The sequence below is a fragment of the Macrobrachium nipponense genome, chromosome 40, assembly GCF_015104395.2.
Source record: "Macrobrachium nipponense isolate FS-2020 chromosome 40, ASM1510439v2, whole genome shotgun sequence".
NCBI classification, from domain to species: Eukaryota; Metazoa; Arthropoda; class Malacostraca; order Decapoda; family Palaemonidae; genus Macrobrachium; species Macrobrachium nipponense.
The window spans coordinates 24,240,292-24,252,691 of NC_061101.1; the positions used below are offsets into that span (position 1 = coordinate 24,240,292).

The 12,400-nt window shown below is 37.2% G+C and overlaps 1 long non-coding RNA gene across 4 annotated transcripts; it reads left to right on the forward strand.

Moving 5' to 3' along the window:
- The first annotated feature begins 4,588 nt into the window (after positions 1-4,588).
- LOC135212012 (uncharacterized) lies at positions 4,589-9,607 on the forward strand. 4 transcript variants are annotated; one of them, XR_010313807.1, is made up of 4 exons: positions 4,589-5,561; positions 6,358-6,710; positions 7,157-7,411; positions 8,470-9,607. It is a non-coding gene; the product is annotated as an uncharacterized LOC135212012 (long non-coding RNA). The 4 variants fall into 4 exon arrangements; XR_010313806.1 differs by having other exon boundaries at positions 4,590-5,561; positions 6,455-6,710; XR_010313808.1 differs by having other exon boundaries at positions 4,590-5,561; positions 6,469-6,710.
- Positions 9,608-12,400: the final 2,793 nt, after the last annotated feature.

Below are 12,400 nucleotides of genomic sequence, written 5' to 3' on the forward strand. Positions count from 1 at the left end.
TATAAAGCAGATTAGACTGCTTTTTTGAAAGATATTTCACATCTAAATTGGTCGCATATGTATAAAAATATCTAAATTTTTTGTTCGTTCTTTTAGATTTTAAATGAAATGTTCATGAACCTAACAGAAAGTGTAAGACGAAATCGTATTAATACAAGCAGTTTAGACAAAAAAAATGTATTTCATAAATAATAGCATTTACAGTTCTTAAATATCTCAGACAGTTTATTTGTAATAGGCTAGTTTTGTTTCTTTTTTCATTTCTTTTGTTATTCATTATTAAATTATTATACCTAAACATATTTATTCATATGTTCTAATCCTTTTTATTGAACATAAACATTTTACATAACGGCCCATATACAGATTATTTACACAACTATGTCTTTTGTAACTAATTTCTCAGATCAGGTGAAAGTGTATAAAGAACTTGGCTAAACCTTCAAGACTATCATTATAGCAGGTAGTACAAATACTGTGTTGAATGTGTAACACAAACTGGAGAGAGAGAGAGAGAGAGAGAGAGAGAGAGAGAGAGAGAGAGAGAGAGAGAGAGAATTCCATATCAAAGTCGGCACCGCATCACACTGATGCATAATATAAAAAAATGAAAGCAAAGATACATAGCGCAGCCACATGTGACTAACATACAATTTCAGATATAAGACTGTTGTAGTTTATGAACGGAGTTAAATTTTCCGGCAAGAACCTTCAGATAATATTCATGTTTAATTGACTGCATCTAGTTTTCAATTTTCACAACACTATGAGGCTTGCTACACCTGAGATAAGTCCTCCTTGCTGACAACACTCCGAGCCAAATACGTCTGACATGGCTCTTCAGATGAGAGGCCTCCTGGCAAGTTATTTGTCATTTATTACAGAAAAAGTTTTAACGATTATATCAAGTTATAGATTCCTTGTCTTCCACGAGAGCCTAAAGCTAGAACAAGGTAGAGTTCAGGAAATTGGACAGCTAGAGGAGGAGGAGGAGACTAACGGAGTTAGAAAAGAACGTAAAAGGCAAAAAGCAAAGTAGCTGGGGTTCCTAAAAATTTTACATTTGGTAGCTCCGGTAATCGACATCCGTATACGGGGAGCATACTCCGTATGTTATTCTCATCGTAGCTTGGCCGTGGGAAACAGAATGAGTTTATTTTCAAGAGAATTCTGTGGTTAGTTTTTAAGATAAGGCGTCCCGCTTTCTTGTAGACCTATAGGTTGTGTTGCGGTGTCCTCCGTCTCCAGATATTGCGACGGAGAACTCAATAATCAATGGTTTTATTACTGAGGATTTAGTCATTAACCAAAAAAAAAAAACATTTCTTCAGGATTTACTCGGTACACAGCCCGGAGTCTCTGCCCTCCGCCTCCATGATAATCAGCGCCGCTTCGTAAGACGGGGGAAGTTCGAAAAAGACCTCTTGTGTGCACACGTCTACGCCTCTTTCGATCATTTCTCCTCCTTCTTCGTCAGGAAGGATTTTGGTGGCTCCGTTGTCTTCATAGAGAGTCTCGTAGGGCGGCGGGGGGTCCTTTTCACACTCGAAAGTGCCGTAGGTCCTGTATGTGGTGCCGACGGCGTGGAAGGGCAGGCTGCTGTATTCTCTGGCTTTCAGCAATGTGCAGTTTGCGGTTACCCAACACACAACTGGAATGAGTGAGAGGTAGAAGTTTTGTTTAGGGTAACTGGGAGGATGGAGAGAGAGAGAGAGAGAGAGAGAGGAGGAGATAGGAGAGAAGACGAGAGAGAGAGAGAGAGAGAGAGAGAGAGAGAGAGAGAGAGAGAGAGAGAGAGAGAGAGAGAGACTATATACCATCCAGCGAACTATAATCACAGAGTAAGGCTCACAGAGACAAACATAAAGAATGAAGGAAACTACGAAAATATTATTATTTAAATGTGCAAACATTCATGCAGCATTCAGTAACCTCTGTATATGGAAAAAAATCGTTCCTTGGAGAGATAAAATATGTTACTCAGGGACATATGGTTCAGAAATTACAGAACTCCTAATAAATGTGGTATAAAGCGTACATATGACGCGTATTCATCATTACAGAACCTTACAGAAATCAAGAATGCGTTTGTAGCCAAACGTACACTTGTGACTCGGATGCCCGAAGTTGTCTACCACAAACCAAACTATTTAATACGCAAACACAAACGCACAAACACTCGAGGGATGGTGTCGCAACAAATTCAGTGCTTTTGTGTCCACCGAGACTTACTGAGTGCGAACAATACGAAGGCCCATTTTAAATCTTTGGGATTCATGATCGCATAGACGATGTCCGCCCAGGTCAGAGCTGCTAGGACTAGAATGGCAGCAATTCGAACCAACTGAAAAATCTGCAAGAAGAAGAATGTATTGTTTTTAGTACTACTATTATTTAAACATTTAGTCAGGGAGGACAGGAATTAAATGCGTAAATTACAGAAGAATAGAATGCACATTTTTTTTTTTATAAAGCATTACAATAAGAGCGTAGTAGAATTCTGATAAGAAAGAGGTAAACAATTTGTTGTTTTTAGTACTATTGTTATTTAAACCTATAGTCAGGGAGGACAGGAATTAAATGCGTAAGTTACCGAAGAATAGAATACACATTTATTTTTTTTTGGAAAGCATTACAATAAAAGCTTAGTTGAATTCTGATAAGAAAGTGAAAAAGGCAAACAACCAAATAAACTAGTAGATTTATATTTAAACACTTTGTAGATATTCAAGTAAGAGAGTTAAGTAAGAGAATTAATGCGTATAGAAAGATATATTATTTTAACAGACTTATTACGAGTTCATTGATTTCATGCTCTTATCCACCTTTGTTACAACTCACAACAGCCAACGGACTGTCAGGTGCATAATTTAGCGCTTAGTTCAACAAAACCACGATTTAGCAAGCAGAATGTTCAAGCTCGTGCAGGAATCGAACTCTGACCCCCTAGCTAACCATTTGCTTATGTAGCTACACACACACACACACACCCTATATATATATATATATATATATATATATATATATATATATATATATATATATGGGTGTGTGTGTGTATATATATACACACACACACACACACATATATATATATATACATATATATATAGGTGTATATATATATACATAATATTTTATCCTGTATCTAACACTTTTCAGCCTTTATCTTATCCCAACTGTCAGATTTGTTTCATTAGGGATTCAGGGTTATTTATTTATTATTACTTGCTGACCAACCCAGCTCTGCTCGGGGTAACTCTGAATGGCAACCAATAAACTCTCCTTCTCCAACCTTCTCTGTTTCTTACCCTCTTTCTTCTCCCAAACACCCCATCTACTCTCTCCCTCTCTCACGTCCTCTCCCTCTCACTCTCTCTCTGTCACACCCTGCCCTACCCCGATCCCCTTTGGTGCCATTGATGTCTTACCCCCACAGTATTCGATGGTAAATCATCTTTAGTACGTATACCGAAAATCGAAAGTCACATTATTTACTACGTATACCAAAAATTAGGTATGATAAATTCGTAACATTATTAAGTCTAAAGGCTGAACCAGCCCCGTTTCGGGGAAGGCGCCCCGTCCCCTCCAGCGCCTTTGGTGCCTTTTGTTACTTGAAAACCCATTATAAACCATCTTAGGGGTCGCCACTATAACCCTGCCAAGTCTCATGCCCATCGGACCAGCCGTTTGGCCGTGATTGAATGACAGACGGACGGACAGATATAACGCTCACTAGTGTTTTTAAACTATTATGTATGACAAATTCGTAAAGTAACTAAGTCTATAAGGGCATAACCAGCCCCGTTTTATACGGACAGAACCAGCTCAGTTTCAGGGAATCCCTTCTCACCCCCCACCCCCATCGGAGGAGAGTGGGGCGAGGTAGGATGAAACCCCATTATAAACCCCAATATATTCCTGCCAAGTTTCATGCCCATCGTACCAGCCGTTTGGCTGTGATTGAATGACAGACGGACGGACAGACATAACGCCCATTATAGTATAATAAGATTGTTCTTATTATTATTATTATTATTATTATTATTATTATTATTATTATGTCAATGTCGTCTCACCAGGGACTTAGGGTTAATTATAATAATAATAATAATTATTATTATTGTTGTTGTTGTTGTTGTTGTTGTGTCAATGTCGTTTCACCAGGGACTTAGGGAATTATATAATAATAATAATTATTATTATTATTATCATCTAAAATTCATCTAAAGAGGGGAAAATACAAACAATGTGAAGAACGCAAAACAAAAGAAATAGACGAGTAAACAAAGATAAATGATCCCGCTTATAAAACAGAGGAATATGAAACAATTTTCTTCTTTTAACTGGCCCAGTGTACTCCCACCCCCACCCACCCCCCAACACCCCAGGACAGACGGAAATAAAGAACAGATTAAACGAAAGGAGGAAAAGAAGCAAAGTTCGCGTTAGAAGTTATGAGTAGTTAAGTGAAGAAAGGGGCAAGGGTCAGACAAGCTGCTGATAATGACTCTCAAATCTCTTCTTATCTCTGAATTTCTCTCAGCGTTGGTATGTTTATCTCCTGTGGTGACGTTCAGCTAGAACTTGGTTTTCTTCGAAAGGCGCGAGACTCCAGTGTCTTCTCGCGCTCGTGGAGGCAGAGAGCGAATACAAAGGTTTAATTAAACTTCCCTTATGAAACGACAGGAAGAGATTTCAGTGAATGTAAAGTCTGAAACAAATCTCAAACGAACGAGAGAAGTTCGATGGTGCCTAGTGAGTTTCAAAGTCTCCTTCTCTGACGCCTAGAGGAAGTTCCCGTGATTGCCAAGGAATTTTAAATTACACCTTCTTAGACAACTTGATGAGGGTTCAGTGATTGCCAAGGGGTTTACATATCATGTCTCAGACAGCTAGAAGTTCCAGTCATTGGTGAGGAATTTTGAATTGCACCTTCTCTGACAACTACAGAAAGTTTTAGTGATTGCCAAGGAGTTTTTCATATGGTTTCTCAGACATCTAGAAGCTCCGGTGATTGCCAAGGAATTTTGAAATACACGTTCTTAGACAACTAGAAGTTCCAGTGATTGCCAAGGAATTTTAAATGACTCAGACAGCTAGAAGAAGCCTCATCGGTTGCTAACTGGTTTTGCTTACTCCTTCTCAGGCCTTTGGAAGAAGTTTCATTGACTGCCAAGGAGTTTTAAATTCTCATTTATGACAGCTAGAGGAAGCTCCAGTGATTGCCAAGGAGCTTTACATATACTCCTTTTCAGAAAACTAGAAGAAGTTTCAACGACTGCCAGAGGGTTTTGAATATTTCCTTAGACAACTGGAGGAATCTTTAGCGATTGCCACAAGGTTATGAATACTCCTCTGACAGCTAGAGGACGCTGCAGTGAATGCCGAGGGCTTTTGCGTACACCTTCTCAGGCGGCTAGAGGACGCTCCAGCGACTGCCAAAGACTTTTGCTTACACCTGCTCTGACATCACTGATCGCCAAGGATTTTTAAACACTCCTTCTCGGACAACTCGGGTGATCAGGAAGAAAATCTAATCAGAAACCATGCCTCTGGTAAGATATTTTCTATTTCAGGTTGACTGTTTGACTTTCCCTCCAAAATTCTCTTGTATCGAATTAGTTCGATTATTATCCAAATGTTCTACTCGTTGATGGCGTATTTGTAATTTCCCTTAGTAATTTCATAAGAGAGTTTTCTTTTTTACGTTGATATTCTGATTATAGTACCATGCTGCGGTAGGTAAACATTGTTAAAAGGAGTATACGAGTTTTTCCCCCAAAGACGATGTCCTGGAGTGTCTTTGCATATGTTTTTTTATTAGAATTATTTAAACTTTTTCATTTATCTTTTTTAAGACAGGGTTGCCAAATATGGGATGAAACTTCGTTTTCTCCAAACATTTTTGGTAATTAATCTAAAGAGAATGAATTAATGAATTAGTGGGTCTCATGAATGTCACAACTCATGGGTTGCATTCACCTTAATTGCTTCAGGTACACACACGTGCGCGCGCACACACATATGAATATATATATACACATACATATAAATATGTGTGTGTGCATGTTTATTTTCTGACTTATATTGATAATTATTTCAATTTCTTATTTATTCATTGTGAATTTTCTTGTTCCGGGTTTCTCTTACCTTACATATCCAGTGGATGTTTGCGCATGTATGATAATAATAATAATAATAATAGATATTAGATGATAAAATGAAATTTAAAACAGGAGGAATGCTTTTTCAATAGAATCCTTATTTATTTATTTATTTATTTTTTATTTATTATTATTATTATTATTATTATTATTATTATTATTATTATTATTATTATTATTATCTCAGTAGATGAAACCTGCCCACGTGGAACAAGCACACCAAAGGGGCCATTGATTTAAGATTCAAGTTTCCAAAGCTTGTTGGTTTTACCCTCTAATCGCAGACCCCACACTGCAGCAGTAACTGATCATGGTACGGAGCTGGTGATTTTCCATCGCCCCGGGGGAAACGCGAACCCGCAACATCCGAGTGGCATTCCCCGACACTCACCACTATACTATTCGTCCTGCAGGATACCCAGGCTGTTATCAGAGGTTGGTGGATTGTGTGTTCGCCCGTCCTCGTCATTTTAATCGTGCTGATGATAACAAACGTGAATGACAGCAGTTTTACAGCTTTCCAAGTTTTCGTCGTTTTGTGTAAGTTTGCCAAGCCTGACGAAGGTCGTCGTCACCTTTCCTCACCGTTACCTTCCTCATCCATGTCAATGTAGGTTCTGCCTTTTAAAATCCGTCAGTGATCTCTTCACTGCTAATTTGGGGAGGGGGAGGGGGGTAAGCTACTTATCTGTATGGCCTTCTCCACCTTGGCTTTTTATCCATCACAGTCAAATAACCACTTTATAAGTCATGAATTATTGAATAGATTACGTCACCCTTTTCAAAATTATGAAACGGAGAAGAAAAAAATAATTTAAATACAAAAGAACGAAGAAAATTAATAAGAATCACAGGACAAAATTAAAAATCATATGCCCAGATAGAGACAGCATTTCCATATCACTATGATTTAAGGTGTTCAGCAAATGTAGCCGAAGACGCAATTATAATCACGACGAAAAATATAGTCGTATTTAACTTTGCAGCTTTGTTGAGCCTCGTATTCACCATCACCTTACATCAGGGGTGGCGACAAGGTCGCCTAGGTTACCAGGAACTTCCTCCCAACGCAGGAGAGGGAGCTGGATGGTGCGAGGGCCCTGCAAACGTCTCCGCGCGTCTTCTGGATTCCGGCGTTCCTCGGGGTGTCGAAGTAGTCCCACCCAGTTACAAACCGACCCGAAGTTCGCTGTCTGCCAGTGACACCAGTCTGGATCTCCTGAATCCTACCTTATCCATCTGTAAGTGCGGTTCTGTGTCTTCCAGAAATGTGTTTCCTAGCTAATGAAGGGTTGCCCATTGCCCAACTGAATAGTGGCTAACAGAAGTTAAGAAATGTAGCCGATAACACCTCACTCTACGGCCTCAAAAATGCATTTTGCGTAATCACTAATGCAGTGCAGAATGAAATAAATTCTGGTTTAGTTTTTGTGACGATAAATTTCAATCCATTCCTTATCCGAAATCTTGACTATACCCTTGGCTCTCGAAACCAATTTCAGTTTGTCGAAATGAAGATCTACTTACATCCAGCTAATAACTGGTCAGAGACAGGTCAAAGGGTTGTTGAGGGAAAGTAAATACAGTAGGACACCGTTGAATCTGTGGACGTTTTTTAGGCTAATTTTTATTACAGATTGAAACATTCAAGGAGAAGAATTGATGCGAAACTGGAACAAAACTACCTCAGACTGATACATATCTATCATTGTACACATCTAGGTTGTTTTTTCTGATACCATATACATATATATAATATATATATATATATATATATATATATATTATACATATATATATGTAACATATATACATATAATATATATATATATATATATATATATATATACATACATATATATATATATATATATATATATATATATATATATATATATATCATATAAATAATACACATATATATATAAATATAAATATATATATATATATCTTAATATATAAATATATATAATATAGTATATATAATATATTATACCACATTATATATATAAAAATATATATAATAATATATATATATATATATATATATATATATATATAGAGACAGAGAGGAAGAGAGATAGAGAGAGACGAGGAAGAGAGAGAGAGAGAGAGAGAGAGAGAGAGAGGGGGTGTCTGCTGCAAATGTGTTGTCCCCAAATAGAGTAAGAATAAGGGATAGCTTTTATGGGAGAGGTGTGTGTGTGTGTGTGTGTGAGTGAGAGAGGATATGAGATATACTTCAAAACCATACGTGAGCACACGTATTATATATCTATAGTGTAATTTTTCATTGCAGGAGTGACGAAATCTGGACCCGCCATGCAACTCTGCCCTGGGCGACAAACAGGAAAATTTCTCTTGGTTTTGGTGTCGTCACTAAAGTTGTTCAGTGATCAGTATACAATTCGCTGGTCACATCTACGGGAAGCTTGTGGTATTTCCGGAAGTGATACTCGTATACCAAAGTGAAAATTGAAGAAGCTTTATATTCCCTAGTGCTGATGAAACTTGTGGAAAGCAGATAATGTATGAAGTTTCTTTTAAGCCACCGTGCTACAGCTAGAAGGCCAAGATTTAATTTTAACTCATAACATTGTAAATTATAGATGTCGAATTCACAGGCATTATGCATGTTGGGCTAAAGGCTAAGGACTTATCTTGGCTTATATCACTGCACATAATGTCTGTCATATTCACATACTATGACCTTATGCACTCGTTTCTTTTTGGTCTATAGTAGATTCACATCACCCGTGCATCTGATGTCTAGGCTCGTCCCTAACGATGCTCCTGATTGGCTGTTGATAAGCCAATCACAGTGCTGGACACTCTCAGTCACTCTCGAGAGTTCACATAGGCAGGATGTATGCTCCGCCTCTCCTAAGGAGAGTTGATACTTACATCCTGCCAATGTGAACTCTCGAGAGAGACTGAGAGTTTCCAGCCTTGTCATTGGTTTATCAACAGCCAATCAGGAGCGTCGTAAGGGACTGGCTAGACACCAGGTACACGGATGATGGTGAATCTACTATAGTATCAAGTACACGAATCTGTTGACACAACAGTAACAGCATCCTTGTCTGTTTGGATCTTGACAGGAAAGGGAGAACTTTTTCACTTTAATTTTCCTTCGGATTCACGGTTTTCAGTGAAAAGAGTTGGGAATGAGAGAATTTAAGGAGTAATCAATATGAAACGTGTTTTTTCTACTCTGTGTAAGCGAATACAAATCACACAGAAACTAAAGTTTGTCGGATAATTGACTGATTACAATTTATCTGTCGACGCAGATATCGTGGGTTTAATTCATAAGATTGTTAACAAGAGAAAACTGACTGATTGGTTTTGACAAATAAAGGAATATTGTTGATTTCATGCTGAGAGAGAGAGAGAGAGAGAGAGAGAGAGAGAGAGAGAGAGAGAGAGAGAGAGAGCACAGAAATCAATCCCAGTTTTGGCAAAACAGCCTTATTGTTCTGGATGAAAAAAAAAGATGAAAATATAATGAAATATTGTCATATGATCACAATTATAGCTTTGTAAATTTATGGAGTCTCAGGACTGAGGTTTGAATACACACACATTTTATGTGTATATATATGCATATAATATTTGCACATGTATGTATACACACACACACACACACTCACACACACACACACACACACACCACACACACACACACACATATATATATATATATATATATATATATATATATATATATATATATATATATATATCCAATGTAGCACGAAGGAACACGTGCCTAAGAATATCCTGAAATCCACGGATAGAAGATTAGTGAAACTGGGGATTTCGAACAAGTTCTTTCTTAGTTTATTTCTACATTCTCAAGTTCACACACAGCGAGAACTTGAGAATTTAGAAATAAACTAAGAAAGTACTTGTTCAAAGTCCCCAGTTTCACGGAGAGCCCCTTATGAGTTTATTCATTTTTATGATAGATTAGTGTGTCTCACACCATAATCGGGATGGCTCTGACCTTCCAAACATCTCGATATTGCCATAAACAGAGCCATATATAAATCTATCTCAGTAGCACTGGGTACTCTGATTATCTGCTTTGCCATATGCTTGTATGTTCAAGTAGCCACTTAATATTTTGTTAAGATAACAATGAGGCAATGTGCTTTGTGACAGTATATAGGAGAATAAAATATATTTACATTTAAACTGTTTTTATCATATGCAAAACAGCTCTTCCTCCCAATTTTCCAAAAAAGTTATGTTACTCCTCAAAGATTTAGCTGTAATTCACAAATTATTACAAGTAAATTGTAGACATTGTTTCAAAATTTGCACAATTTGTCAAGGATTATATACATATAAAGAAGTATCATTCCATATGAATAATAACAGTATTATTAGGTCAAAACTGAATGCTACCTCAAAATCCGCAATTTCCATATTCACTAAACAATATGAAGTAACACTACAATTATCGGTCCATTCAACTGTGATAAGATGTATAAACATTTGCATCTTGGCACATAATAACAAGGAACAAATAAAAAGATAGACACGCATATATATATATATATATATATATATATATATATATTATAGATATATATATATATATATTATATATATATATATATATATATATATATATATATATATATGTATGTATGTATATATATACACTAGTTTGCAAGACAACAAATTATACATCAATTATTAAATATCTGCTTACGCACACACATGCTAAGGTCCTCACGGCATGAACAAGCTACATCACATTCCATTTGCCTATGACTACAAGGGCAGTTTTTCACGCGCATCTGTTTGCAATTGCAGAATAGTGTGCTTTGCATTGATGATGGTAGTGAATCTTTTGTCATCACTACAGGATGTACTGCTCCACTCGGTAGCATCATCCAGCCAAATTCGAGTGGTGATGGAAGAGATGGGTGTCTGCATGTTTGGAAGATGGTCCTTAAAACATGTAGGCAAAAGACATCATCTGTAGGTGGTAAAAATTTTATGTTCTTCTCCCTAGCATATAAGTGGTGTCTAAGTGCATTGAGATTGCTAAATTCCTGTGGATGGTAGGCAGCAATAGTGGCTGACTTTGTCACTGTAATTATTTGGTCAATTAAAGAAGTACTGATGTTAACGTTGCCCAACTGGGAATACATCCCGCACCATAGAAAGTTTTCTTGCTTTTACCATAAAAGAAGCTAGTAGTATCATACCCACATAGGGCATGTACTAAGGGAAGCATCTTTGCCTCATCAGCATCTATAACCTCAATGATCTGATGAATAAGGATGAAATAGTCTTTTGTCTGCATGTGTAGCTCCTTCAAGCCTCTTGCTGCTAAGTAATCATATACATATACACTTATCGCCACAATGTCTGAGTCAGATATCTTAATTACAACTCTTGAACATCCCATATGGATACAGGCTGCTATAGACATGAATAAACGGGTGTCAGCTTCTTGTGTGGATGATACCAACTTCACGATATCCATACTTGTCCTTTTCTTTAAGACTTGTATTTCTGTTCTTCTCTATTCTAACCTCTTGTCTATTTTCAAACTCACCAGTCAAGACTACAGTTACACCATCTGGAATGATATGGGCCAGATTTGACCACTGTTCATACAAAAATTGCAACAAATGAGCTTTACTTATGTTACTTGCGAGAATGCTATCCTATTTGCTTATGATATGGCTACTACTGATACTATACTCCATTTGTGAATGTCCTCGTCTATCCCAACATCCACTGGCATCTTTCAAACTGATTCCACTTTCCATGAATAGATGGAGGGTAGCTGTGCAATTCATGGTTCAAAATTTCCTTCAGTTCCACAGAGTGAACATCTCTTTCTAGTTCCATCACCAGCCGTTTCAAGTAAACGGTCTCACTTACAAGTTCATTTAACTTCCTCTTCTGTGTTATTGGTTTTTTGCACGGTGTTATAGCTTTGAATGTGTGAAGATTAAGTTTCTTAACTTTACCAGTACTCATAAACTCAGCTAATGCTTTTTTCCATGTTCTTTTAACTCAAGTAAATCATCACTGATTTGTTCTGTTGCCACACTGCCATCAGCTATGGAGACCAGATGCTTTTTGCCATATACAAATGGGTTAATAATATGGCCACTCTCAATGGCTGATATAATGTGATCACGTAAGTTACATTGTCTTTTCTTTTTTTGCACTGCTGCCTTCATAATGACACTCATCTT